A 6127-nucleotide genomic window follows, 5' to 3' on the forward strand; every position below is an offset into this window, starting at 1 on the left:
TATTCATTTATGAAACTTTTTCATCATTCCGAACTGAAACTCTAATCTCCATTGAACAATAACTCTCCAGCTATCTCCCTGCCCCAGCCCCTGATAACCAATATTCTACTTTCTGGCTACAAATTTAACTGTTCTAGGTATCTTATACAAGTGGGATTCTGTGATCTTAGTCCAAAATCTGCCAAATTTTGTTTATTCATCTACCAATGGACATTCGAGTTTTTTCCACCTTTTGGCTGTTGTGAATAATGGTGCTGTGAACCTGATGTACAAATATCTGTTCAAGTTCCGATTTTCAGTTACTTTGGGCATACACCTAAAAATGGAATTGCTAGGTAATTCCTACGTTTAATTTTATGAGGAACGGCCCTACTGTTTTTCACAGTAGCTTTTACCATTTTACATTCCCTTCTAATGGGTATGAAGTGGTTTCACATGTAGTTTTGATATTTGCCTTTCCCTAACCACCAATGATACTGAGCATGTTTGTGTGTACCTGCTTATTGGACATTTGTATATCTTCCTTGGAGAAATGTCTTTTTGGCTTATTTTTCCATTTTCAAATTAGGTTTTGTTGTTGTTGTTGTTGAATTGCCCTATCTTTGCTTTTTGAGGCTCACAGTCTGAAGTGTTTGCATCCTACTGTGTTTTTAAGTATGTACGGCAAATTATGCCTATATTTGAATGGCCTAATCATTTATTTTCTAGGACCCTCCTGCTCTGTCCCTAGCAGCTAATCATCGTTCTGCCTGGAGGCAACAGGCTCCTGCTTGGACTCCTGACATAGCCATCCTCCATTCCCATCTCTCTCTGCACCACACTGAGCTGTGAAAGGACCAGCAACAACAGAGGAAGGGTCATCCCTCTCCAGGAGGGAAATTAGGAATCAGGGGTCCAGGGCACCCATTATAGGTGCTCATGGGTAACCTCTCTTGTGTCTGCAGCACTATACTTCTAATTCTAGCCCCTATCATCACCCTCACCAAAAAGCCATGACAGCTTTTCAGAGGACTGTGGTCTGGGATAGCAGAGATATAAGTGGGATTTGTGAAACCACAGACTGTTCATTCAGATACCACCAGCTCAGGGCTGAGTGCCCAACAGTGAGGGATCACATAATGTGTTATATACATGCTCACACACACTGTGTAACACACATGTTCACACACTGTGTTATACACATATGTTCACACACTGTGTAACACACATGCTCACACACAATGTGTTACACACATGCTCACACACACTGGGACACACAGGTGGCGGGGTATGTACAACTGCTCAGTTGCCGTCATTCTTCTTTATTCTCTTCATAGTGGAAGCTCTTTAAAACTCTGCTTCCGTAGTCCTTTGTTTTTGTTTTTGTTTTCTGAGACAGGGTTTTCTTCTGTTGCCCATGCTGGAGTACAGTGGCGCGATCACTGCTCACAGCAGCCTTGACCTCCTGGACATAAGTAATCTTTTCCCCTCAGCCTTCCAAATAGGTGGCACTACATGTGTGCACCACAACACCCAGCTAATTTTTGTATTTTTTTTTTTTAAGAGATGGGGTTTCGCCATGTTGCCCATGGCTAGTCTTGAATTCCTGGTCTCAAGCAATCCACCTGCCTCGGCCTCCCAAAGTGCTGGGATTATAGGCATGAGCCACTGCACTCAGCTCTGTAATCCTTTCAATACTTGCTTAACTTGCCTATAAACTTATATGTTTTTTGATTTGAGCCCTTGGCATACCCCCAGGTATTGTCCTTTGTCCTGGTGCACCTGGTATATAATTAAAATTTCTTACCACCTAGGTTTTTCACTAAAAATAAGAGCTACTAAGAATTAACATTATAAATTAATGAATGTAATTAAAACTACTAGGTACAAACAATGTGTATTAAAGAGGTAGGATGTGGTTTTTTTTGAAAACAAATGTTAAAATAAGTCACAAGAGTGTGGCTCTTGAAAAAAAAAAAAAGTTTTTTTTTTCAAGTTTAGAAGATTTTTTTGTTTTTGAGACTGGGTTTCACCAGTTGGTCAGGCTGGTCTTGAACTCCTGACCTCAAGTGATCCACCCGCCTCGGCCTCCCAAAGTGCTGGGATTATGGGCGTGAGCCACAGCGAGTGGCCCTAGTTTAGAAGATTTTAAGGATTGTTTCAAGTTAACAGAAAGGACAAAACTGAAGTTTTAAGCAAATTGTAGAAGGTTTGTGGAAGATTGATCTTATAAAAGAAATTTTCTGTGTGATCAAGTTTGGCTAAAATTTTAAGGGGATTATTTAGTTTTTATATAAATTGAACATTAATATAAATAGCACATTGATGAAGGGGTCCAAATCTGAGCACCTGTGTGAGGATAACAGGATTTTCTTGGAATATTGATCTGTTCTTTAACATGAATTTATAAAGTTTAAAAGAGTCTTGTGGAAACCTCACCTTATAATCAAACTCACTAAAATTTGATAGATTTGCTTACAAGATTCTATTAAAATTAGCTTTAGAATTAATAATATGGTAATAGAAAAAATAAAATTTGGTTTTATTTTTTAAATAAGATTTTTGTATAATATTAAGAGATGGTAAAAGATTTTCATTTACCCTTTGAATAAACGGCAAAAACAAAATAATAATAAAGAAAAAGAGAAAGATTCAGTTGACTTCATGCCTCTATTAGGTCCTATTTTTTTTAGGAAATTAAGCTCTTCTTTATCAAGATGTAAAGATTTCTGCTTTAAAAAAATTGGTCAGTTATCACTTTAGCTAAATGACTTACTTCATAATAACCTGTAATCTCATTTTGTGATATCAAGTGCTTTAAACTTTTAATGTTTGGCAAATTTTCCAAAATTAAATTCTAAATGCAGTCTTTTAACCTCAAACTGACTTTTAAAGGTCCAAGAGAAACATATTTGGCTTAGTTGATATGTTAAAATCATACAGGAAGCATTGCCAAATATAAAATGGTATTTAACTTTCTCTGGGATATATTTATATAAATGTGCTATTGCTATGTGTTCCAAAATTGTATAACATTATTATAATTTTAATATGTCTTGGTATATATTATTAGTAATAATTATAATTATTTTAAATTATTGTGTGCCACAGAAATAATCAGATTTCCTTGTCAGTTATATCTTTGACCACGGATATCTTTTGTCATTCACAATTATTATTTTACTTTGTTCCTTATCAAAACATTGTTTATAATCAGCTATAGGACTCTGATGGTGTATCAGTCCATTCCCACACTGTTATGAAGAGGTAGTCGAGACTCAATAATTTATAAAGAAAACTTTAATTGACTCACAGTTCTGCATGACTGGGGAGGCCTCAGGAAACTTAGAATCATGGCAGAATCACCTCTTCACAGGGTGGAAGGAAAGAGAATAAGTGCCAAGCGAAATGGGTAGCCCCTTATCTAACCATCTGTTGCCCCTGCTGGAGTACAGTGGGCAACTCACTGAGAGAGTGAGTTCTCATGACAGCTCACTATCATGATAACAACATGGGGGGAATATGCCCCCATGATTCAATTAACTTTCACTGGGTCCCTCCCACTACATGTGGGTATTATGGGATTACAATTCAAGATAAAATTTGAGTGGGGCCACAAGGCCAAACCATATCAGATGGATACTTTTAAATGAAGATTTCTGACAGCTTTGGAGATTGTTCCATTAAAATAGAGAGAGAGAAAAAAAGAAACCTTCAGAGATCTGATGTATTCATGAGGATTGCTGACCGAATATCAAGTAGAACAGAGGTTAATTGCATGAACTGAGCTAATAGAAGACTAAAATAATTTTGTGTGTGACCTTTTTTATCTGAAACATTGCTGATTCTTTTCAGTTTTTGGGTTGTTTACAGCTTTAATAATTGAGTAAAATATGCTCTTGTGAGCCAAATTTAAAGCATATTTCTTTCTTTCTACCTGATTTCTCCAGAATTTGAAAACTATTTTTGAGTATTCTTAATTGATGTCAATATCATTATTTGTATGAGTTCAATAAAAATCTCCTTTCTTTTGTAACAGGACACAATTGGAGACTACTATTTTACTAAAGCTTTACTACTGACTAGAATGAAGTATTTTTTTTTTCTAAAAAAAAAGACAGAAAGAAAGAAAAAAAAAGGAATAGTAATAATAATAAAAAGAATGAAGGAGAGGAAGAAAGAGAAAGAGGAAGAGGGAGAGAGAACGGGGGTGATACTTTATTGCCCGGGCTAGAATGCGGTCTAAAAATGGGTATGCCTATAATTGTGCTTAATAATAGAGACATGAAAAAAAATGAGGGAAGAAAATAACAAACAAGCAGCCAACCAATATTTCATTTAAACCTGTAAATAGATGTGATGTGGTACTGATAAGAGTGTATATTTTGTGTATTTAAAGTGGAGAGTTCTATAAATGTTAATTAAGTTTACTTGTTGCAGATCTGAGTTCAAATCCTGGATATCGTTGTTAATTTTCTGTGTCATTGATCTGTCTAGTATTGACGTTGAAGTCTCCCACTATTATTGTGTGGGAGTCTAAGTCTCTTTATAAGTCTTATATATCTGGGTATTCCTGTATTGGGTGTATATATATTTAGGATCTTTAGCTCTTCTTGTTGCATTGATCCTTTTATCATTATGTAATATCCTTCTTTGCTTCTTTTGATCTTTGTTGCTTTAAAGCAACTTCTGCTTTTTATTTATTTATTTATTTTTGCTCTCCATTTGGTTGGTAAATCTTTCTCCATCCCTTTGTTTTGAGTCTTTGTGTATCCTTGCATGTGAGATGGGTCTGGATGCAGCATACCTATGGGTTTTGGCTTTTTTTTGCCTGTCTGTGTCTTTGGATTGGGGGATTTAGTCGATTTAAATTTAGAATTAATAATAATATATGTGAGTTTAATACTGCCATTTAATGTTAGCTGGCTGTTTTGCCTATTAGTTGATGTAAATTCTTGATTATGTTGATGCTCTTTACTTTTTGGTATTTTTTAGAAAGGCTCATACTAGTTGTTCCTTTCTATGTGTAATGGTTCTTTCAGAAGCTCTTGTAAAGCAGGCCTGGTGGTGATGAAATCTCTGAGTGCTTGCTTGTTCACCAAAGATTTTATTTTTCCTTCGCTTATGAAGCTTAGTTTGGCTGGATGTAAAATTCTGTGTTGAAAGTTCTTTTCTTTAAGGATGTTGAATATTGGCCCCCACTCTCTTCTAGCTTGTAGGGTTTCTGCTGAGAGATCTGCTGTGAGTCTGATAGGCTTCCCTTTATGGGTAACCTGACCTTTCTCTCTGGCTGCCCTCAGTATTTTCTCCTTCATTTCAAACCTGGTGAATCTGGCGATTATGTGCCTTGAGGTTGGTCTTCTTGAGGAATATCTTTGTGGTGTTCTCTGTATTACCTGGAGTTGAATATTGTCCTGCCTTGCTAGGTTGGGAAAGTTTTTCTGAATAATATCCTGAAGTGTGTTTTCCAGCTTGGATTGATTCTCTTCGTCACATTCAGGTACACCTATCAAGCGTAGATTGGGTCTTTTCACATAGTCCCACATTTCTTTTTTTAAATTTTATTTATTTATTTATTTTTTTTTTTGAGACAGAGTTTCGCTCTTGTTACCCAGGCTGGAGTGCAATGGCACGATCTCGGCTCACCACAACCTCTGCCTCCCAGGTTCAGGTAATTCTCCTGCCTCAGCCTCCTGAGTAGCTGGGATTACAGGCATGTGCCACCATGCCCAGCTAATTTTTTGTATTTTTAGTGGAAACGGGGTTTCACCATGTTGACCAGGAGGGTCTCGATCTCTTGACCTTGTGATCCACCCACCCACTTTGCTCATTCCTTTTTATCCTTTTTTCTGTAATCTTGTCTTCTCGTTTTATTTCATTAAGTTGGTCTTTGACTTCTGATATCGTTTCTTCTGCTTGATCGATTCGGCTGTTAAAACTTGTGCATAGCTCGAGAAGTTCTCGTGTTGTGTTTTTTCAGCTCCATTAATTCACTTATATTCCTCTCTAAATTGTGTATTCTTGTTAACATTTCGTCATACCTTTTTTCAAAGTTCTTAGTTTCTTTGCATTGGGTTAGAACAAGTTCTTTTAATTCACAGAAGTTTCTTATCATCCACCTTTTGAAGCCTGCTTCTGTTAATGGAAC

This window comes from Sapajus apella, unplaced genomic scaffold, assembly GCF_009761245.1.
Source record: "Sapajus apella isolate SASKATOON/1434 unplaced genomic scaffold, GSC_monkey_1.0 scaffold56, whole genome shotgun sequence".
NCBI classification, from domain to species: Eukaryota; Metazoa; Chordata; class Mammalia; order Primates; family Cebidae; genus Sapajus; species Sapajus apella.